This window comes from Podarcis muralis, chromosome 3 (genome assembly GCF_964188315.1).
Source record: "Podarcis muralis chromosome 3, rPodMur119.hap1.1, whole genome shotgun sequence".
NCBI classification, from domain to species: domain Eukaryota; kingdom Metazoa; phylum Chordata; class Lepidosauria; order Squamata; family Lacertidae; genus Podarcis; species Podarcis muralis.
Window position 1 is genome coordinate 5,608,312 of NC_135657.1, and position 25,076 is coordinate 5,633,387.

Consider the following 25,076-nt stretch of genomic DNA (forward strand, 5'->3'; position numbering starts at 1 on the left):
ACTCGTAGTACCTGCATTTGGAGCTACAGTAGCCATAACAGTGTTGGTTGCAATGCCTTTTGACACCTGCAAAAAAGTAAACTCTGAGGTTAGGCTAGGGAGAGTAAAACTTACTTCGTTAGTGGAGGGAGAAGGGGTTCAAGACCTCCACAGGCACTGGATTTAGGTCATAATATACAACCGGAAGATTGGGGAAAGTGAATTTAAAATTTACAGATTGTATCTTATTGAAATGGAATCCTATGAAAATGATGTATATTACGCCAGAGAAAGTGGCAAAAATGTATGAAAAGGGATCTAAAACCTGCTAGAAACGTAAAGAAAAAGATGGTACATTTTATCATATGTGGTGGGAATGCAAAAAGGTTAGAAATTATTGGGAAATGATATATAATGAATTGGAAAAAAAATGTTTTAAAAGACTTTTGTTAAGAAGACAGAAGCATTCCTCCTAGGAATTTTAGATCAAGATTTAAAAAAAGGAAATTGGAAATTATTTATGTATGCAACAACAGCGGCAAGAATTATATTAGCACCAGCGAAAGAACAATGGCAAGGGAAACTTATGGAATATGCAGAACTGGCAAAACTAACAGATAAATTTCATGAAAAGGGTAACAAAGACTTTAAAAGAGAATGGGAACCATTTACAACATATATGAAGAAGCAACATAAAGAATTGGACTCACTGGCAGGGTTTGAATAAGCAAACTTCCCAAACTTGGGTCACCAGCTCTTGTTGGACTACAATTCCCACCATCCCCGACCAGTGGTCCTGCTAACTAAGGATGCTGGGAGTTGTAGTCCAACAAGAGCTGGAGACCCAAGTTTGGGAAACCCTGACTTAGAGCATTTTCTCTTTTCATGGTTTGTGAATGCTGTGTACACTCCTCTCTCCTTTTATCTTTCCAAGTTTGGGAAACGCTGCTTTACAGGACTCAACCTTAAAGGCTGCCCTGAGCTGGGGTGAGGAACCTGTTGTCCTCCAGTTGTTGTTGGGCTGCAACTCCTATCAGCTGCACCCAGCATGGCCAATGGTAACGGATGATGGGAGTTGTAGTCCAACAACATTTGGAGGGCTCTGGGTTCCTCACCCCTGCTCAGGACAGCAGTTTAAGATCCTTACAAAGATCTTTGGTGTTCAGCCTGAGCACCTGTTCCAATTGTTCCACTGTTGAGAGGCACCTATTGGCTAGTATCTGTGACTGAGAACACACAGCACATTTTTTTCTCTTCCTCCTGCCCTTTATGCTTTTTTAACTCTCCCTTAAAGAGGTTACTTTGTAGAGGGACGTAGGAAGAGCTCTGCTGGATGAGGCCAATGGCCCATCTTGGCCAGGATCCTGTTCTCACAGTGCCCAACCAGATGCCCATGGGAAGAATTCAGGCAGGACCTCAGCGCAACAAGACCTTTTTATCCATCCTGAATCTTCCACCATTCATTGTCTTGGGATGGCCCCAAGTATTATGAAATGGGGAGAAAACCATATCTCCACCCACTTTCTCCATAACAAGCTTAATATTATACATTTTCATCACATCTCTCCCTGTCCTTACATGCCTTGTTCTCTAAACTAAGAAGTCTCAAATGATTTTTGCTCACTCTTTTCTGCTCTTTCCTCAACTCTCTTTTTGACATACCTATCCTCTGTGGCTCCCGAGCGCACAACAGCACATTTAAGGCATGTACAGCTTTCTGTTACATCCTTGGGGCTCTGACATTTATTGCCTCCCTCGTTGGCTAGTTTTGAAGTTTGTATGTATGCACACAAACTCCCACACCACCTTAAAAAGAAATCTTAACTGGTTTCCCCTCAAAAGGGCAGCGAGACCATCACTGACTCCCCATCCCCCCTCTTTTATCTCCCCTTCCTCATATTCTGTGGTCACCAGAAACTGGAAAGATTGTGGGGTTGCAGGGATTGTGACCACTGTGTTCAACAAAGAATCTTTGCAGTATAAGGGGTCCGAAGACCTATCTAGTCCTACCCCATAACTCCTATCAGATTCCCCATTCTTACCTTCGGTGCTGACTATAGCCAACAGGAACACAGCACAGCAGATGAGAAGAACCCTCATGGTGGAAGTTTGGCTTGGATCTCTCTCAGCAAGTCTCGGTGGCAGATGATCCGATGTAGGAGAAGTCTCCCAGAAGATCGGATGGAGAGTGTGGCCAGGAGCCTCGGTATTTATGGGAGATTTGAAGAATGGAACAGGAGGAGCTTGGAGGTGGGTGACGCCTCCATCATTGTTTCAGAGCATCATGGTGTCGCTCTGACCTCAACGGGGTGCAGTCAAAGTGCATCACTCTTGCCGTTTTCCATTTGGAGTCTGTTTGGTGCCATTTTCCAGAACTCTGCAGCGTCCACATCCGGCCCCCAAGATGAAGTGGATAAGTGATGCCTGGACAGCATGTTCAGAGAGCTAAAAAAAAATGTCAAGCGCACCTCAAATGAGAATAATAAGAGACGGGGAGATCACTATCACATCCTTTGAAGAGGATCTGGGAGGCAGAGAAACCTCAACAGAAAGTTCTCCATTGAGACCAGTGACGTGTGGGTATAATGGCTCATTGTTGCAAATCTGAAGACTTCGGTAAGCAGAGTTCCCAGAATGCTTTGCCTGAACGCTGTGCAGCCATCTGAAAGCTCATCAAACTTGAGGTGAATTTTTGCACAAATTGTGCCCAAATTCAGCACATTTGAAAAATTAAACCAGCTTGTTGGCTACATAGAACTAGAGCTGTACCAATAAATTCAAAATATAAATTTTTCAACTATTTACTGGGTGAGTGCGGGCGAAATGCATAGCTTCCCAAAAACCATGGGTGATTTTCTCCAGAATTCCCCAACTCCTCATACTTTTCAAGAAGCTTATAGATGACACCCAGTCTCAAACATCACACTAGTCTGGGCCATTATGGTTCAGCTGAGAGTCATTAGGTGACTCCTGTTGCCCTCACAGAGCTACAGTTTCCAGAGTTCCCTATGAAGAGGGTGTTATAAGAAAAAAAAACCCTGTTCTTTTTACCTTATGGGGTACCCAAGAGCCCATATAGAGTCCTTTTGTAGGTTCTTTATAGGTAGGAGAAAATACCAGAGGCCAACCAAAGAATATTGAGAAGCAATGCAGCTAGTAAGCCTGATCTTTATTAACTGTTGCAACAGGATCCTCACTCACCACATGCAGGAGGGAGGAGGAACCCCAAACAATGGTGTGCAAACTCCTATATAGACTTTTGAAATCCCCCCCCCAGCTCAAGACCACACACACACCCCCAATACATCATACATACATCACAGAAGGGGCTGTCTGCAGCAGAAATCCTGTCTGGCATGAAACCTATGGATGGGTTTACCTGGAGAGCCTGGCTATTATTTGGCGATGATAAATACTTAATTCCTGAGTCCAGGTGACAGGCTCATTCATACACAGATAGGCCCTTAAGACAGAATTTGTGAGCAAAGAGACAATTGGGAGTTTTCCCCATTTCATTTGTCCTTGCAGAGAAACATTTGAGGTCAATTTGGGAGAGACAAAATGGTTTCAGGACTTTCCCCCTGTACAGTGGTAATATTTATTTATTTATTTATTCATACATAAAGGTAAAGGTAAAGGTACCCCTGCCCGTACGGGCCAGTCTTGACAGACTCTAGGGTTGTGCGCTCATCTCACTCTAGAGGCCGGGAGCCAGCGCTGTCCGGAGACACTTCCGGGTCACGTGGCCAGTGTGACGAAGCTACTCAGGCGAGCCAGAGCCGCACACGGAAACGCCGTTTACCTTCCCGCTAGTAAGCGGTCCCTATTTATCTACTTGCACCCGGGGGTGCTTTCGAACTGCTAGGTTGGCAGGCGCTGCGACTGAACTATGGGAGCGCACCCCGCCGCGGGGATTTGAACCGCCGACCATGTGATTGGCAAGTCCTAGGCGCTGAGGTTTTACCCACAGCGCCACCCGCGTCCCTTTTATACATACATACATACATACATACATACATGCATACATACCCCACCCATCTGGCTGGGTTTCCCCAGCCACTCTGGGCGGCCTCCAACCGAATATTAAAAACAATACAGCATTAGACATTAAAAACTTCCCTAAAGAGGGCCACCTTCAGTTGTCTTTTAAAAGTAAAATAGTTTTTTATTGCCTTGACATCTGCTGGGAGTGCGTTCCACAGGGCAGGCGCCACTACCAAGAAGGCACTCTGCCTGGTTCCCTGTAACCTCACTTCTCGCAGCGAGGGAACCGCCAGAAGGCCCTCGGCACTGGACCTCAGTGTCCAGGCTGGATGATGGGGGTGGAGACACTCCTTCAGGTATACAGGAACCTCGGGTTAAGAACTTAATTCCTTCTGGAGGTCCGTTCTTAACCTGAAACTGTTCTTAACCTGAGGTACCACTTTAGCTAATGGGGTCTCCCGCTGCTGCCGCGCCGCCGTCGTGAGATTTCTGTTCTCATCCTGAAGCAAAGTTCTTAACCCGAGGTACTATTTCTGGGTTTGCGGAGTCTGTAACCTGAAGCGCCTGTAACCCGAAGTACCACTGTACTGTTTCAGACATGCAGTTTGTTTGTTTGTTTGTTTGTTTGCCTGGTACGTTTTATTTTATATCTTAGACCTTATCATTCTCATAACAAGGGGTTGAATGTTAAATTGCTCTGTTGGGGGCGGGGACTCCTAACGACCCTTAACAAACTACAGCTCCCAGGTTTCCATGTCGGAAGCTATGACTGTTTAAAGTAGCATCAATATATGGTATTGGGGGATGCAGGTGGCGCTGTGGTCTAAACCACAGAGCCTAGGACTTGCTGATCAGAAGGTCGGCAGTTCGAATCCCTGCAACGGGGTGAGCTCCCGTTGCTCGGTCCCCGCTCCTGCCAACCTAGCAGTTCAAAAGCATGTCAAAGTGCAAATAGATAAATAGGTACCACTCCGGCAGGAAGGTAAACGGCGTTTCTGTGCATTGCTCTGGTTCGCCAGAAGCGGCTTAGTCATGCTGGCCACATGACCTGGAAGCTGTACACCGGCTCCCTAGGCCAATAAAGCGAGATGAGCGCCGCCACCCCAAAGTCGGCCACGACTGGACCTAATGGTCAGGGGTCCTTAATATATGGTGTACCTGTGACCTTCAGGCCCACAATATGGCCCAGGTACAAGCTGATTTTGAAAAACGAATGGGGTTTTCCAAAAGCAGTTCACGGTGCTGAAGGAGGAAGTGGGAACAACTGTCACTCTCCCACCTTCCTTTCTATGGTAGAAGATGATAACCCCCTCTTACCAACGGAAGACCAAGGGGGCAGTTAGTGTGTGTTTTGGGTGAGGCGTTCAGGGACTTTGGGGTCACCAGGAAAGAACTCTGCTTGGTGAGTCAAACCCATGCATTTAAGACGAAGCCATGTGACTCCTTTTTTGTGCAAAAGGAAGATAACAGTCAGGAACTATTGTGCTAGCCAGGTCGCTGAAGGCACAGACAGTTCCAGCACCGAAAGTTCAGCAGAAGTAGAGAAAGAAATCAAAGACTTAATATCTGTACTGTATTTGCAGCAGCATTGAACTCTTTGTTGTAAGAGGAGGGCAGAGGGCTGATTATTCTTATGACATCATGGCTTCTTGGTTCGATGGGTGATATTTTGTTCCATATTTTATTGTTGATTGTTCACCACCCTGATTGCTTTTCGCAGAAGGGGTGCTCAGACTCTGGAGCTTCCACACAACCACTGCGGTTAATAATCATTGATAGAGCCAGCCTCCAGGGATTTGTCACGCCCTCAAGTCAACTTGTGGCAACAAATTCAATAGCTTAACTTGGCACTGCATGAAAGAATCCTTCCTTTGGCCAGTTTTGGACCTTGCACTATTAAGTTTCATTGTATGGCACACATACATTCTAGTACAGTCATACCTCAAGTTACATTTGCTTCACGTTGCGGCTTTTCAGGTTACGAATGCGGCAAACCTGGAAGTGTTTACTACCGGGTTCTCCACGCGCGCATGTGCAGAAATGATCTGCGCACTTTGCGCTTGCACAGTATCAGCGCTCTACTTACAGACTTTTTGGGGTGCGAACGGATCGCGTTTGTAAGTAGAGGTAAAGGTAAAGGGACCCCTGACCATTAGGTCCAGTTGTGGCCGACTCTGGGGTTGTGGCGCTCATCTCGCTTTATTGGCCGAGGGAGCCGGCGTATAGCTTCTGGGTCATGCGGCCAGCATGACTAAGCCGCTTCTGGCGAACCAGAGCAGCACATGGAAACATCGTTTACCTTCCCACCAGAGCTATACCTATTTATCTACTTGCACTTTGATGTGCTTTTCAACTGCTAGGTTGACAGGAGCAGGGACCGAGCAACAGGAGCTCACCCCATCGTGGGGATTCGAACCGCCGACCTTCTGATCGGCAAGTCCTAGGCTCTATGGTTTAACCCACAGCGCCACCCGCGTCCCTAGTAAGTAGAGGTACCACTGTATTATAAAGTATAGTGAAGTCCTATAGAATCAGAGAATCATAGAGTTGGAAGGAACCCCATGGGGCATCTAGCCTAACCCCCTGCAATGCAGGAATCTCAAAGGCAGATCAAAGACTATGTATGCAACAACTGTGGCCAGAACTTTATTAGCCCCAAAGTGGAAGTTACAGGAGTTACCAACATTGGAGGAGTGGCAGACGAAGATGATGGATTATGCGTAACTGGCAAAACTGACCTGCAAGATCCGAAACCAGGAGGAATCAAAATTCCAAAGAGATTGGAGGAAATTTATTGACCATATAAGTAGAAGTTTGAAGACACTAGCAGGATTGAAATAAATCTTACGACGGGGATTTGATGATAGGAGAGGAAACTGAGATGTAGATTGAAAAAGAAAGCCTGCAGCCGGGAGGGAGGGAAGTCATTGCTCAGCAGAGTGGTGAAAAAGTTGCTGTGTAGATGAATGTTGAAATTTATTGTTTGTTGTTTAAAGTGAAAATTTAATAAAAATGTATTTGAAAAAGTATATATGCAGGAATCTCAGCTAAAGCATCCATGACAGATGGCCATCAGACCTATCATGTGACAGCCCTTGAGAAATTTAAAGATGACTATCCTATCTCCTCTCAGTCTCCCCTGTTCCAGGCTAAACATACCCAGCTCCTTCAACCATTCCTCACCAGTTTTGGTTTCCAGACCCTGATCATATATATCTATAAGAATAGGGGCCTTATCAGTGATAGCTCCTCATCCATGGAATGTCCTCGCTAGAGAGTCTCCTTGATTTCTATAGGATTTATTTCCTAGTAAGTGTCCTTTAAATTAAAAAAGTGTTACACTGACTCCTTTCCAACATTTCAGATCCAGTGGTTCTCAACCTGTGGGTCCCCAGATGTTGTTGGACTACAACTCCCATCATCCCTGATCTCCGGCCTTGCTAGCTAGGGGTGATGGGAGTTGTAGTTCACCAACATCTGGGGACCCACTGGTTGAGAAAGGCTGGATTAGATGCTTCTTTTAGGGTTGGGGCAGTGGGAGGGGTGAGCCAATGGCTAGGCTGGTGCGCTGCAAACACACTGGCAGACCCACACTGGCACTCCTGCATTCGCTCTGCACCAGCCTTCCTGCCTCCTTGTCCCCTTCTGCTCCTGGTAATGAACATCAATGCTGGGGGTGGGAGATCAGCTAATCCCTGCCACCCTGCCAACACAGCTTGTTAAAGTGCAGAAGGTTAAATGGCTGTCTAGTGGAGGCGGCTAAAGAGAAATAAATCTATCCACTTGGTGGCAGCAGTAAATAAGAAGGAGTCGTTGATTTGGCTCCTTTACTTGACTCACCTCCCTCTCCCAGACTTCAAAAGAAATTTAAAATTCACTCCACTGTTGTTACTCACAGGCCCTCCAAGTCTCCCTCTTTTCCAGGGACGCCCCTGATTTAAAGAAGCCATCCCGGTTTCCGATTTGATCCACTTTTCCTTCTTGTTGTTGTTTAGTCATTTAGTCGTGTCCGACTCTTCGTGACCCCCTGGACCAGAGCACGCCAGGCACTCCTGTCTTCCACTGCCCCCCGCAGTTTGGTCAAACTCATGCTGGTAGCTTCGAGAGCACTGTCCAACCATCTCGTCCTCCGTCATCCCCTTCTCCTTGTGCCCTCTGTCTTTCCCAACGTCAGGGTCTTCTCCAGGGAGTCTTCTCCTCTCATGAGGTGGCCAAAGTCTTGGAGCCTCAGCTTCAGCATCTGTCCTTCCAGTGAGCACTCAGGGCTGATTTCCTTCAGAATGAAGAGGTTTGATTTTCTTGCAGTCCATGGGACTCTCACGACTCTCCTCCAGCACCATAATTCAAAAGCATCAATTCTTCAGCGATCAGCCTTCTTTATGGTCCAGCTCTCACTTCCATACATTACTACTGGGAAAACCATAGCTTTAACTATACGGGTCTTTGTCAGCAAGGTGATGTCTCTGCTATTTAGGATGCTGTCTAGGTTTGTCATTGCTTTTCTCCCAAGAAGCAGGCGTCTTTTAATTTTGTGGCTGCTGTCACCATCTGCAGTGATCCCCACTTTTCCTTAGGATGCCCCTATTTTCATTGGAGAAATGTTGGAGGGTGTGTAGTTATATGACCCCTGAGTCGTCTGAAGGCAATGCTGCATAGGGAAGTTGTGGGTTTTTTAAAAATGTTTTTTAAAAATTTATTATGTTTTTATATATGTTGGAAGCTGCCCAGAGTGGCTGTGGCAACCCAGTAAAGATGTGTGGGGTATAAAAAGTGTTGCAGGAATTTATGTATAGGTTGGGGGAGGGGGTTGCCCCTCCAGCAGATATCATGCACATGCAGCCCACTACCAAAATCAGCACAATCGCTTTTGTGACTTTTGTGATTTGTCTCCACAAAACACTTCATCACAGTTTCTTCCTACCTATTCAAAGGGCCTCTGCTGAACAATATCAAATGTAAGAATTCGCTGATCAATGTATCTATGTCCTGGCTCACTGGGAAAACTTCAGAAATTCAGCTACTCAGCAGCCCCTCTGCCTGAGTGATAATTCCTGGCCTCCTGATACCTGAGTGCCAGACAGGTAGCCATGCCAGAAATAACAAACCCAGATGAAGACAAAAGGATGTGATTGACTTGGCTGGGAAACAGGGAAATGTACCGTAAATATCTCTTTTGTTACACTTGATGGGTGTTTGGTGGAGGGCAAGGGGAACCATGGGGCAGGGTCTAGGATGTTCAGATTACTGCCACCGGACCTCCCCTTTCATGATGTAACCATGATGTATTAGTGATGTAGTTTGAGGGGTGTAACATGGGGATTAGCAGCTAATAAAAGTTTGGGTTCTCTTGTTCGGGGCTTCCATCTTGTTCCACCTTGTGGCAGGTGGGAGTCCTGTTGTGACAGTCTTCAATAAAGACCAAGCCTACTGGCTGCTGTTTTGCTCTGGTATTCCTAGCTGGTGTCCTTGTTTTTTGTCCAAGGGAGCCCTCAGATTTCTCTGTTAATAAAAGTAAAATTATCATAATGGAATGGGACGTCCCTATTTTCATTGGAGAAATGTTTCAAGGTATGCTCTCCTTGCTGCTACATCCTTTCCTTGCTGCTACATCCTTTCATTTTCCTTAGTGAAAGGCATATAAAGCATTCCTTCAATTTTTCTACGATCTCTGCCTGCCTGCACTGTTGCCTAATGATCCCCTGCTCTCCTGGCCACTTTTCTGCTTCTGATACACCAGTGGTGTTGTAGAATGTCCTCTCTGCTGAAATACGAAAGGCCCCTTCAGTATTTACCCTGGCTTTTGAAACCCAAGAAGCGTGTTTTCAGGACCCACTATATTCCTGTGACTGTAATTTGTTGACTGTTTTAAATATGAATTTTTAACCCATCATGGGCACCTGCTGGTGAAAGCAACTCTGCCACTGAGCTGGTGAGCTCCTCCCAACTCCGCCCGCTCGCAAGCTCAGTTCATTCAGGTATAAAACACCTGAAGAGGGTTTTATGTCACGATCTTTAGGATCAACTTGATGAGCTCACCTTCCATTAGGTGGGGGGGGGGAGAGAGAAATTCAACTCTCTTTGCACTGGAAAGCAAACCTAGCTATTCCCCTTTCCAAAACCTGAGAACCAAAACTCTGCCATCGTTTGAAATTCACGCTCCTCCATATCTTGCAATGCAGTTGCGCACCCAAATAACGTCTACAAAAATGCATGTGCTATGAAAAAGTGTGCCTTGAAGTGTGTAAGGTAAAGGGACCCCTGACGATTAGGTCCAGTGGTGGCCGACTCTGGGGTTGTGGCGCTCATCTCGTTTTACTGGCCGAGGGAACCAGCATACAGCTTCCGGGTCATGTGGCCAACATGACTAAGCCACTTCTGGTGAACCAGAGCAGTGCACGGAAACGCCGTTTACCTTCCCGCCAGAGTGGTACCTATTTATCTACTTGCACTTTGATGTGCTTTCGAACTGCTAGGTTGGCCGGAGCAGGGACCGAGCAATGGGAGCTCACCCCGTTGCGGGGATTCGAACCGCTGACCTTCTGATCAGCAAGCCCTGGGCTCAGTGGTTTAGACCACAGCGCCACCTGTGTACTGGGATTCTTTTAATGTGTGACGTTCTGTTGTGTTGTTGTTTGTTATGTATTTGTATATTATATCGGAAGCTACCCAGAATGGCTGGGGCAATGCACAGAGATGGGTGGGGTACAAAAAGATGCTGCTACTGCTGCTGCTGCTGCTGATGATGATGATGATGATGATGATTAATTAGGGCTTGTCCACACTTGTGCTTGTCCCATGCTGTCTAGGCATAGGTCTGAGTGGTTTTCCATGTACCCCGACATTTTCTTCAGCGCTAAATGAGGTCGAATGCCAATCTGCATAAAACTTGATTGATGTTTGCTCCAGTTCAGCAGTAAAAATTGGGTTTCCCTGGGGAAAGTGGCAGGAGAAGCAGAAGTCTGGACGCGTCCTTAGTTAGAGTAGAATACAAAAAAATAATAATTACATTAGGGAGAATTCCTTTCCAAAAGCATTTAGTTTTTTAAAAAACAAAACCTGCATTCAGAAATGTGTCCTGTCAGGAGATGCTTGTAAATTTTTCACAAGAACTTATAAAAAAGAAATTGCAGACAGATGCAGAGGACTGAAAAAAATAAGAAGCTGGAAGAAATCAGAATCAATAGAGCCGCGTGCTCCCAATCCTCAGCATCTTATATTGAGAGAGAGAGACCTCAGCCTGCAACTCTGGAGAGCAGCTGCCAGTCAGTGTAGCAATACTTAGCTAGATGGACTCAAAGTAAGGCAGCTTTCTGTGTTGGCACATAGAATAATAGAATCTTAGAGATGGAAGGGAAATTGAGAAATTTTCTTGAGAAATTTAAGACGGCAATCACATCTCCTCTCAGTCTCTTTTTCAGGCTAAACATACCCAGCTCCTTCAAGCACTCCTCATAAGGCTTAGTTTCCAGACCCTTGATCATCTTCTTAAATTGTGGTGCCCAGAATTGAACACAGAATTCCCAGTGTGGTCTGACTAAGGCAGAATAGAGTGGGACTATTACTTCCCTTGATCTGGACACTAGACATCTGTTGATGTAGCCTAGAGTATCATTAGCTTTTTTTTGCTGCTGCATCACACTGTTGACTCATGTTGAGCTTGTGGTCCACCAAGACCCCTAGATCCTTTTCACATGTACAGCTAGTAAGCCAGGTGTCCCCCATCTTATATTTGTGCATCCGGTTCTTCCTGTATAAGTGCAGAAATTTACATTTGTCCCTATTTTGTTAGCTTGCACCCAGTTCTCCAATCTGTTAAGGTCATTTTGAATTTTGATTCTGTCTTCTGGGGCATTCGCTACCCCTCCCAGTTTGGTGTCATCTGCAGATTTGATGAGCATCCCCTCAATTCCTTCATTCAGGTCATGTATGAAGACGCTAAACTCTTTATCAAGTATGACTGCCTCCATGATTTATCTCTCCCATCATAAGATCACCTTCGCAATTTTTTAAAATCCTAGGTGAGATGATATTATGCCCCAAGAAGTTGAGATACACAAACATTCTAGCACAGATTCTCCCACCCAACCCCACCCCTCTCTCTTTGGTGTAGTTTGGGAAAATGGGTGAAATTTCACTAAGTGCTTGGTCCATATTTTGAGCAGCCAGCTCCCCACATGTGAATTCATGTCAGCTGCACTGGACGGCTTAGAAACAGTCCTAGGCTAAATGCCTGAAGCGTGACTCATCTCCTTCCTCTAAGGAATCTGTGCATGTGCAGAGGCAGGTATAAAGGCAAGGCTGCATTCAGCAGCATTCACAGGTATTCACCAAGAAGAGGTTTTGTGCAGTGCAAGGTATCAGCAGAGAAGCTGAAGGACTGTCTTGAGGGCCAGTGTGGTGTAGTGGTTAAGAGCAGTGGACTCGTAATCTGGGGAACCGGGTTCGCTTCCCCACTCCTCCACATGCAGCTGCTGGGTGACCTTGGGCCAGTCACACTTCTTGAAGTCTCTCAGCCCCACTCACCTCACAGAGTGTTTGTTGTGGAGGAGGACGGGAAAGGAGAATGTTAGCCGCTTTGAGACTCCTTCGGGTAGTGATAAAGCGGGATATCAAATCCAAACTCTTCTTCTTCCTGACGTATGGATCGATATAGAATGGTGAGCTAGCAAGGTACAGTGCTAGTGGACCTCTCTGTATACTTCTATCTTTACAAGGTTTGCTACCAAGACCAGAAGAAGGTCCATCTAGTCCAAACAAACAAACAAACAAACACACACACACACACACACACACACACACACACACCACAATGCAGGAAACTCAGCTAAAGCACCCATGACAGATGGATGTCATGGATCATGGATGTATCTGCTGGACCTGCAAGCAGTGGGGAAAGTTGGGGCCAGGACCCTGGGCAGGAAGGCAGCACTGAGAACACTTGCATTCCCAACTAGGCATGTACCAGCTGCTGGTGCAGCTTTATACTGCCTGCCCTGGGGGTGGCGCTGTCAGGCTGCTTCCAGTGACTCCAGGCTGGTTGCACAAAGACAAGGGAATGTTTCTTGCCATCCTCTTTTTATTCAGGATTTACAGAGAGAGGCTATGGAACACAGCCTCTTGGATAATGGCCTTGTCCTGAGTGAATCTCCAACCCGCGTCTCTGTGGGATGTTAGAATCAGGTGCAGTCAAACACAACATTGCTAGAGTAGACACGAAGGTTGTCTCAGTCCTCCAGCCAGAACTTCCTGCTTTCCAGGACTGAGACGAAACTTCCTATGTGTAACTTGAGATGGGCGTGGCCTCTCCTGAAGTAGAATGATCCAGAACCTACAGGCTGGCCACCATCTTGTCTCTCTTGTCTCTATCGATGGCAACTTAACGACAGCACTACTAAGATGCACCCTTGGCTCCAGGCCAAGAGGAGAAAAGGGGGGCTTTCTCCCATAAGGAGATAGTCACCACATTTAAACTATCTTCCAACCTTTTAAGTCTGCCTTCTGGGAACCTTTGTGTGAACAGATGATTACTTTTACATTTTATACTTTACAGAAGACTGTAGCGTCTTATTTTAGGAGGGATTAAACGGGGGAAATACCAGGAAATATTTACAGAGACTCTAACAAGTCTGAGCAAGCTATCTGCTGCGCATGTGTTTAAAAAAGGGGGGTGTTAACTCTGCTGATTTTGTTGAACTTGTAAAGACAAGTTGGGACAGCGGCGTAGCGTGGGTTGTCAGCACCCGGGGCAAGGCAAGTAATTTGCGCCCCCTAACCCCTAAGCTGCCACCGCTGCCAGCTTCTTCTTGCTGCTGCCTGGGCTGGGGTATTTACTGTAAGGTAGCCACGGCGGCGGCGGGTCCGTGTCAGGTGATCTGAGGCGAGTTGCCGGTGGCGCTGCCGCCCAAACGACGCCGCTTGCCCGGACGAGGAGGAGGGCAGAGAGGCGAGGAAGATGCAACATGGCCCAGCAGCTGCGGTGGCGGGGCTGTGAGGAGGGGCTGCCTGGTGCGCCCTCCGCGGCCCTGACGTGCGGGGACCGCGGCGAGCGCTGAGAGCCGCTGCCAGCTCGTCGGTTCCGCGAGACATGGGGCTCTGCTACAGCCTGCGCCCGAGGCTCTTCGGCGACTCCGGAGGCGGCGAGCGCGCCCCCCCCCCCAGATGTTGCGCCCGGTGCGGCCGGCCCCCCCTGCACCCCCACACTACGCCACTGAGTTGGGATAGGATATCTTAGACAATATATCCTCCCCCACATCCCTAAACATTCCCACAGTCTCCCCCACTTCCTCATTCGTCACTTCTATGGGTGAAGAAGAAGAGTTTGGATTTGATATCCCTCTTTATCACTACCTGAAGGAGTCTCAAAGCAGCTCACAATCTCCTTTCCCTTCCTTCCCCACCACAAACACTCTGAGGTGAGTGAGGCTGAGAGACTTCAGAGAAGTGTGACTAGCCCAAGGTCACCCAGCAGCTCCATGTGGAGGAGCGGGGAATCGAACCCGGTTCACCAGATTACGAGTCTACTGCTCTTAACCACTGCACCACACTGGCTCTCCACTGCTGCTATCTGCCCTCTGCCTTTGAGCTCTTTGCTCTCCTACTTTAAAGGCTCTCCGGTTTCTGGGAGGGGAGATCTGGAATGCTTTCTAAAGACACTGTGTCCACCAGCTGTTGCCCCCCTAGTGCTTCCTCTTCCTCATCTCCCATTATTTCCCAACTTTCCCCCTCATCTGCCTCTGAGCTGCGACCTTCCTCAAACCCCTGTTGTAAATCTATACTGTCTTCCCATTCCCCCTCCCTGAAAGGGTCGAGCTGTGGACATGGTCTCCACCATTCCTCTTCTGCCCAGTCCCTGACAGGCACTTCAGGGGTGGAACAAGGGTGGGGGCCAGACCCCTTGTGGAAAAATAATTTGTTCTAATGCGGAGGGTTTTCTTAACTTGGGTTTTAAATGCAGCCTTGGGTTCAAACAGACATCAAACATTGCTCTCTGGTTCTCTCTCCAACTTGCTCCTTTACTTCTAGGTCACATCCCTGCTGCTTTCAACTCTGGCTTTTTCTGTTGAGGGAGGGGGCCCACCCATTTGCTTCCTTGCACCGAGCCCCTTTAATCCACCTCTACGGCTCACCGCCCAGGTTCTTACCCCACCAGCAAGCTAGCCTGGCTACTCCAATAATCAGGAGCTTTGATTAAATTCCGACACTTGCTGGATCCAGGGATCGGAGGGGCCTGGCACCCAGCATAACAACCCCAAACTCATAACAATATATTTGAAGTGAAATAGACAAATAATGTGACTCTAGCAGAGTGGTGTGAAGCTGAGACTCCAATACATTGGCCACCTCATGAGAAGAGAAGACTCCCTGGAAAAGACCCTGATGCTGGGAAAGATGGAGGGCACAAGGAGAAGGGGACGACAGCGGACGAGATGGTGGGACAGTGTTCTCGAAGCTACCAGCATGAGTTTGACCAAACAGCGGGAGGCAGTGGAAGACAGGAGTGCCTGGCGTGCTCTGGTCCATGGGGTCATGAAGAGTCGGACACGACTAAACGACTAAACAACAACAGCAGAGTGGTGTCCAAACTTTTTTCAAAGAGGGCCAGATTTGATGAAGTAAAGGGCCATGAGGGCCAACCAAAGGGCCAACCAAAATTTTAGGATTGAAGTTCTTTAGCTTTTTTATGATTTTACCCCAAAGTCGTTTGAAGTTGTTTTACCCTAGGAAGTAAACTGCCACAGGGGACGGATTAAGCGAGCCAGCGAGCCACATTAGACCCCCGAAATGGACTCTGGACATGCCTGCTGTAGCACCTACAGTCCCAGGAAGTTGTGTGTGTGTGTGTCTTATTTCTGCACTTCGGGGGCTTCCTATCCAAACCCTTCGGCGACCTCAATCACTTTGCTACCGTTGACTATGGTCGTCCAGACGGGTGAGATAAATTACTGGATTATTTGTGGATGCGCTAGAGAAGAAGAAAGACTCAAAAAGCATGACAAAACCAGAGAAGTGTGACTACTGGGTTTTTATTTCGTTCTTTCTTTCTTCAACCAGAGAGGGGGAAAGTGAGCTTTCCCCCCTGGCCCCCAAGTGCTATTGAGGGAGAGAGAGAGACAGATCTTGCAGGCTCCTCTCTTTGGCTGCCCTCTGGGTGCTCAGGCTTTGTACTGTGGTCTCCAGTGGGGCCACTTCGGGTGGTGGACTGGATAGTGAGGGGCAGGACGTGGCGCTGGTGCTGGCAGTGGTACCGGCCGTGGATGAGGATACGGGTAGTGATAAGGCCGTGAAACACAGCAGTAACCGCCATGAAGTGCGCAGGCACAGCTTGGCCGAGATGCCCCATATTTGCACGAGGTTCCACAGGTGCCGTAGCAGCGGTCTCTGCACTGGTGCTTGTAGCCTGCAGAAGAGGGGAAGCCCAGCGTTATTTGTTTTTTTTTTTTTTTTAAATATATTTATTAAAATTTTCACATAAAACATAGATCAGAAATAACACAATTCATCATTGTCAATTTAACATCTCTCAGTTGTTGCATAGGACTCCCCCACACCTCCCGCATACACTTGCATCATTATTAAATTAATTTCAAACAAATTATCATTTTGCTCATAGTCTTAGTTTAGATTAGCATATAGCCCAGCGTTATTTGTTTACTTACATATTTATCATCATTGCACAAAATTTATACACCGCTGGAATACCCCCCGAGCGGTTTACAAAAGGAGGAAACAATAAAATCGCCACAAAGGAAGATCTCCGGCAATAGGTTAAACTACCAAAAGAGGTTAAAATTCACGTTGGTTTTCTAAACACCTGGACTGCCTCGTCTAAACAGGAATGTCTTCAGCAGGCGCTAAAAGGAATACAGTGCAGCAGAGAAGCTGCCCGCTTGATATCAAGAGGCAGGGAGTTCCAAAGTGTAGACGCCGCCACACTAATTGATCGATCTCTTACAAATGTGGAATGGGCATTATGTAGCACCTATAGTGCTTAACATAATAACAATAACATAATAACAATATATATTAAGTGAAATAGACAAATTATGTGACTCTAGCAAAGTGGTGTGGGACGCGGGTGGCGCTGTGGGTAAAACCACAGAGCCTAGGACTTGCCAATCAGAAGGTTGGCGGTTCGAATCTCCGCGACGGGGTGAGCTCCCGTTGCTCGGTCCCTGCTTCTGCCAACCTAGCAGTTCGAAAGCACGTCAGAGTGCAAGTAGATAAATAGGTACCGCTCCGACGGGAAGGTAAACGGCGTTTCCGTGCGCTGCTCTGGTTCGCCAGAAGCGACTTAGTCATGCTGGCCACATGACCTGGAAGCTGTACGCCGGATCCCTCGGCCAGTAAAGCGAGATGAGCGCCGCAACCCCAGAGTCGGCCATGGCTGGACCTAATGGTCAGGGGTCCCTTTCCCTTTAAAGTGCTGCCAGTTCCACTGATGGGAATGGGACAGTCACTGCCTCTAAGCCTAACCCACCTCATAGGGTTGTTGTGGGGATTAAATGAATTAGAGGAGAGCTGTGCATGCAACCTTGAACTCCTTGGAAAAAAAGGGGGGATATAAATGCAATAAAATAAATGCAATAAAATAAATAAGAACATGATTCTCTCTCTCTCTCTCTCTCTCTCTCTCTCTCTCTCTCTCTCTCTCTCTCTTAATAATAATTAAATTTTCAGTTTTACAATTTGGAGTACTCATTAAAACATCCTTAATACATCAATGACTTCCCTTCTTCTCTTTCCATGGTTCATTTTGCATATTATAAATCCCTGCATATTTTACATAAACTAAACTAGGCATAGGCAAACTCCGGCCCTCCAGATGTTTGGGCCTACAATTCCCATCATGCCTGACCACTGGTCCTGTTAGCTAGGGATGATGGGAGTTGTAGTCCCAAACATCTGGAGGGCCGGAGTTTGCCTATGCCTGAACTAAACCATTCAGTATTCCATTATTACATCCATCAAAACTTATTTACGCTGTTGAATTTATCTGAATGCTGCCAAGGTTTTCAAGTGTACGCAATTTCGCCCTATAAACAAAAAACTATTAGAAACAAAAAACTATTAGAAAAAGCTTAAAACAAATTGCAGTCCCAAGATTTGGGTGGGTCCTAAAATACAGATACTTTGGGTGACAACGACCAAAACTATACAGTGATGGTGCCATGTGCACCTCAGGGGTTTCGCAGAGAATGCCTTCTATTGGGCTGCCACCATCTTGGAACAAGAAGGTCTTCATCTGCCAATGGAAGGACAGCAAGGAGGGAGCCAGTCTGGGTTCTCTAGGGAGGGAATTTCAGAGTTTGGGAGCAGCCACAGAGAAGGCCCTTCTGTGAATCCCCACCAAGAGTGCCTGTACATGGTACACTACACCCAGTTGTAGTCTAAAATATCAATAGGGTAACAGGTTGGGGAAGAGTGGTCAATGATAGAATTGTAGAGTTGGAAGGGACTACAAGGGTCATCTACTGCAACCCCCTGCAGGAATCTTTCACCCAACGTGGGGCTCAAACCCACAACCCTGAGATTAAGCATCTCCTGCTCCACCGACTGAGCTATCCCAGCTGGGTGAAGTCCAAACTGACTTTTCAGGGTTTCAGACAAGAAACCCTGGAGGCTCCAGGGATGGAGCCAAGGAGACCTCCTGTATGGAAAACTTGTGTTCTACCACTAAGCCGAGCCTTTTCCCATTCCAGAAGAACCAGGTGCACATCATGAGAGATGGAAGGTGCACCATCTAATACAACCCTCTCCCTTAAAGGTCCCATCCTGCTTCCCCAGCATTACCTGCATTGACCACAGTGACGAGCAGGATCACAGCAAAGGCAAGGAAGAGGGTCCTCATGGTGAAAAGCTGGGTCAGATCTCGCCTACTGAAGTTCTGAAGATCTGATGATGAGTGTGGTCTGGAGCTCCAGTGCTTATATAGGAGTTGATGAATCAAGGAGAGGTGATGGATGATGCACAGGTTGTTCCATTGGTGCCCTATCATGTCATCTCAACCCCAGCAGGCCCTCCATGTCATTGTATGTTATCAGTTTGTACAGTGAGCATGGTCCACTGCTGCTCACCACCATCTGCATGGAACGTGTTTCATTCCTGGTCCAGGAAGTCTCCATCCTGATCCGGCTGTCTGGCTTCAAACACATCAAGTGTGCAAGAGCTTAGGAGGCATGTGTGCATGGAAACAATCTCACGCATCTGAGAGGAGAATTGAAAGAGGGAACAAGTTAAGATCTTCCAGGAAGATTACCACACCAGGAAGGAACACCTGAACAAAACGTTCAGATAAGGCCGATGAAGGTGCTGAGACAGTGATGGGTATTTTGCCAACCACAGAACATGAAAAGTGGATGTGATGACGTCATGGCACCATACAGCCAATCCCCAGGATTGTTGCAGGAGACAAGCGTTACCTTTTCCGTCTTACTTGTGGGGTCTTCCCAGCAGCAACCGGGGGGCTGCTGCAGGAACAAGGTGGTAGACTAAATGTATCACTACTCTGATTCTGCAGAGCTCTGGTACTCTGATGCAGAGAGTTGTCCGGAGACCCCTATATTTCTCTTATGAAGCTACAATTCTCAGCGTGGTTTAACAATCAATCCCTCTTCACATGGAACTCTGGGAATTGCAGCTTTTGGGGGGGGGGCAGGGTCTTCTAACAAACTACAGCTCCCAGAATTCTTTGGGGGGAAGCCATGACTGTTTAAAGTGGTATCATAGTGCTTTGTGGTGTGAAGGTAGCTTTTGTTCATTTGTTTTAGCTTCACATCTCAGATCAGAGGAGACATTTTCCTCGGGGCAACATTCCAGGGAACACTTCTTTGGCGATCACTCGTGGCCGAGTGAGATTGCCTTCCATAAACATGGTTTTAACAGTGAGTCCGTAAGTGACTGTGGAGGCCAATTCTGGATCCACACCTCCTTCCACAGTGGGGACATTGGTTTCCGGGTGGGACTTGATCACGGTGTGGATTTGCCAAGTGTGCCTTCCTCCCAGCACGTTTCTCCCTTGCTTCCTGAGTTCGAGTGTCTTCAAAGCCCATGACATCTTTGGTAAAGGCTGTTCTCCAATTGGAGCGCTCACAGACCAGTGTCTCCCAGTTGTCACTGTTTATACTACATTTTTTTAGATTTGCCTTGAGAGAGTCTTTAAAGCTCTTTTGTTGACCACCGGCATTACACTTTCCATTTTTAAGTTCAGAATAGAGTAGTTGCTTTGGAAGACGATCATCAGGCATCCAAACAACATGACCAGTCCAACGAAGTTGATGTTAAGAATCATTGCTTCATAGCTTATGCATGACAGTACTACAATTTCCAGCACCCTTAACAAATGGCAGTCCCCAAAATTCTTTGGGGGAAGCTATGGGTTTCAAACACATGGTAGATGTAACCATTTCAGAACTTCTGCTCAGCTTTTCCGCTTAGATTACCTTTTTTCTTTTTGTTCTTATTTTTATTATGTATGTTGTGAACCGCCCTGAGATCTACAGATGAAGGGCAGTATACATTTTTTAAATAATAATAATGATAATACATATAAAAAGCAAAAAGCAAGTCCCACTTGGACTACTGCAATGTGCTCTATGTGGGGCTCCCTTTGAAGGTGACCCAGAAACTACAATTACAGATGGGTAGCCGTGTTGGTCTGCCATAGTCAAAACAAAAAATATTCCTTCCAGTAGCACCTTAAAGACCAACTAAGTTAGTTCTTGGTATGAGCTTTCGTGTGCATGCACACTTCTTCAGATACACTGAAACAGAAGTTGCCAGATCCTTCAGAAACTACAACTAATCCAGAATGCGGCTGCTAGACTGGTGACTGGGAGTGGCCGCCGAGACCACATAACACCCGTCTTGAAAGACCTACATTGGCTCCCAGTACGTTTCCGAGCACAGTTCAAAGTGTTGGTGTTGACCTTTAAAGCCCTAAATGGCTTCAGTCCAGTGTATCTGAAGGAGCGTCTCCACCTCCATCGTTCTACCTGGACACTGAGGTTCAGCGCTGAGGGTCTTCTGGCAGTTCTCTCACTGCAAGAAACCAAGTTACAGGGAACCAGGCAAAGGGCCTTCTCGGTAGTGGCACCCTCCCTGTGGAACGCCCTCCCACCAGATGTCAAAGAGAACAACAACTACCAGACTTTTAGAGGACCTCTGAAGGCAGCCCTATTTAGGGAAGCTTTTAATGTTTGATGGATTACTGTATTTTAATACTTTGTTGGAAGCCGCCCAGAGTGGCTGGGGAAATTATTATTATTATTATTATTATTATTATTATTATTATTACTTCTTCATGCAATGCATAGTTCAACTGTGGAACTCATTTCCACAGGAGGCAGTGACAGCCACCAACTTGGATGGCTTAAAAAGAAGGTCAGCCAAATTCATGGAGGAAGAGGAAAAGGCAATAGCTTCCGGCCATGTTGCTGGTTGCTTCCAGCCATGTTGGCCAGAGGCAATGATGCTTCTGAACACCATTTTCTGGAAACCACAGGAGGGAAGAATGCTGCTGAGCTCAGGTCCTGCTTTGCAGGTTTCCCAGAGGTATCTGGTTGGCCACTGTGAGAACAGGATGCTGGACTTAATGGACCATTGGCCTCATCCAGCAGGATGTTCTTATGTTGATGGAACTCCTATTTGGGGACTTCCCTGGCTTTTTTCTGGCCCATGTAGGACCAGTCTGGATAGTTAGCCTTGGTGAAGACTTGATGTTTTCATCCCCCAAAAGTTTTTGATTTGAGTTTCCATTGAAATGAGGCTGTATTTTAATGTTTTAATGTTGTATTTTAATCTTGTTTTTAAGTTGTATTTCAATCCATTTGTTTTTATATTGGGTGTTAGCCGCCCTGAGCCCGGTCTTGGCTGGGGAGAAGAAGAAGAAGAGTTTGGATATGATATACCCGAAGGAGTCTCAAAGTGGCTAACATTCTCCTTTCCCTTCCTCCCCCACAACAAACACTCTGTGAGGTGAGTGGGGCTGAGAGACTTCAGAGAAGTGTGACTAGCCCAGCAGCTGCATGTGGAGGAGCGGAGATGCGAACTCGGTTCCCCAGATTACGAGTCTACCGCTCTTAACCACTACACCACATTGGAGGGCAGGGCATAAATAATTTTTATTATGTTGTTCTTGTTGTTGTTGGTGGTGGTACAGGTGTGGGTATGTATGTTGACTCGGAGAGCTTGATGTTGCTTCGTGGCAAGGCCAACTTCAAGAATGGCCTCCAAGTCTCATGCCCTTGCCAAGGGTTTAAGCGTCGCACGCACAATAGCAGGATCCTTGCTTCAGAGAATACAGACAGAACGGAGCCAGCCAAAACAGAGACTCTTGGCAGGCAAAACCCTGTATCACTGTACCCCAGCAACTAGGACACACACAATGAGAAAGACGTCACAGTCATGTTGACCTTGATAGAGCACAAAAGGCTTTTCGCATCCTGGGTTCCACCACAGCATTTCACAGCTTGAAGTCTTTCTGGTGTTCCGTTGAAGAAGAACTCTCATCAGCCAAAGACCATAGACTGGGAGTGATGCAGAGTCTTAGATCAGCAACATCTGGAAGGCAATAGGTTGAGGAAAGACTGGTTTGTGGTCTGTATGTCAGCCCTCTGGGGCCTTGATGTCAGTGCTGGATTTATGTATAAGCTAAACAAGCTGTAGCTTAGGGCCCTACTCTCTTGCCCCCCCCCAAAAAAAAATTAAAGGGGGGGAAAACTGGATGTACATTTCCAAAATATAAGTTAAAAAAAAAAACAAATTGAAACCTACATACAGCAGCAGTGTTTTCTGTTGTGTAGGCTCCTATGATGTAAGTCATGGGCCCCACCTGCTCCCCTGCTCCCTAAAATATCACTGGTTTGCTCCTTTCTATATACAGTGGTACCTCTGGTTACGTACTTAATTCATTCCAGAGGTCTGTTCTTAACCTGAAACTGTTCTTAAACTGGAGCTAATGGGGCCTCCTGCTGCTGCTGTGCCGCCACCGCGCGATTTGTGTTCTCATCCTGAAGCAAAGTTCTTAACCAGAGGTGCTATTTCTGGGTTAGCGGAGTCTGTAACCTGAAGCGCATGTAACCTGAAGCGTATTTAAACCAAGGTACCACTGTATAGGGTGCCTACATTCTGCATGGACTGGTTTCATGGCAACATGTGCAAATGGCTTTAGATTCCTATTAGGCCCACAAATTACCATATAGCATGAATTCGACACAAAAACCAGCGATAATTTGTTGTTGACAAAGGACAGCTGGACATATAAAGGGCCCCATTACCTTCAGTATCTTACGGCCTCATCAAACCTAAATCCAGCCCTGCTTGGTATATATAAGAATCTTCATTTATTTAGATATATATATATATATTAGGGGACGCGGGTGGCGCTGTGGGTAAAACCTCAGCGCCTAGGACTTGCCGATCGCATGGTCGGCAGTTCGAATCCCCGCGGCGGGGTGTGCTCCCGTCGTTCGGTCCCAGCGCCTGCCAACCTAGCAGTTCGAAAGCACCCCCGGGTGCAAGTAGATAAATAGGAACCGCTTACCAGCGGGAAGGTAAACGGCGTTCCGTGTGCTGCGCTGGCTCGCCAGATGCAGCTTGTCACGCTGGCCACGTGACCCGGAAGTGTCTGCGGACAGCGCTGGCTCCCGGCCTATAGAGTGAGATGAGGGCACAACCCTAGAGTCTGTCAAGACTGGCCCGTACGGGCAGGGGTACCTTTACCTTACTATATATATATATATGGAGGCTGGAGGCTATACACCATACCTCCTCTACAGTATTTATAGGAACTCAAACACTGAGATCCTGCTCTGTTCCAGTAACAAGAAGCCGAAAGAACCAGCCTGAAGATGACGAGTGAGACCTCGTCGAAACGTCGCCTAGACACCCCAACTTTTACACGGGAAGATACCCGAGGACACCAAAACCTGCATTCCTGTACCCGTGAAAATCTACGAAAGCATATATATATATATATATATATGCCAGTCTTCCACTCAACAGCATTCAGAAGTGCATTACAAAGCAAATTATCCTAAAAGCAAAAGTTCGTCGTCATCACCAACACCAGACATCTTTTTTTTTATTGCACCTCTATCATTATTTGTGCTCATGAAGCTGTTGAGGCAGTTGCACATTATCCTACATACGACAAATGTTCCGCCTTAATTTTGTCCCTCTTTTGTCCCACTGTAGCCCCTCTGGACAGCAATAATGTGTTAGCGTTGGGAATGCATTGCAGAACAAACTAAAGCAGAATGAATCTGCCTCTGGTGCAATATTATTAATGCCACATAACACCGGTCTTGGAAGACCTACATTGGTTCCCAGTATGTTTCCGAGCACAATTCAAAGTGTTGGTGCTGACCTTTAAAGCCCTAAACGGCCTCGGCCCAGTGTACCTGAAGGAGTGTTTCTACCCCCATCGTTCTGCCCAGACACTGAGGTCCAGCTCCGAGGGCCTTCTGGCGGTTCCCTCCCTGTGAGAAGCCAAGTTACAGGAACCAGGCAGAGGGCCTTCTTGGTGGTGGCGCCCACACTGTGGAATGCCCTCCCATCAGATGTCAAGGAAATAAACAAGTATCTGACTTTTAGAAGACATCTGAAGGCAGCTGTGTTTAGGGAAGTTTTTAATGTTTGATGTTTTATTGTGTTTAAATATCTTGTTGGAAGCCGCCCAGAGGGGCTGGGGAGGCCCCGCCAGATGGGTGGGGTATAATAAATTGTTGTTGTTGCTGCTGCTGCTGCTGAATAGAATGCCCTGGATGGGAGCATGACTGACTGGAACCAGGAAGGGGAGAACTCAGTACAGTGGTATCTCGGGTTACAGACGCTTCAGGATACAGACGCTTCAGGTTACAGACTCCGCTAACCCAAAAATAGTACCTCGGGTTAAGAACTTTGCTTCAGGATGAGAACAGAAATCACGCAGCAGCAGTGGGAGGCCCCATTAGCTAAAGTGGTACCTCAGGTTAAGAACAGTTTCAGGTTAAGAACGGACCTCCGGAACGAATTAAGTTCTTAAACTGAGGTACCACTGTACTACAAACACTTTCTTGACACTTTCTTAAGACTTCATTATGGTGCAATTTCATTATGGGAAATTGTACTGCATG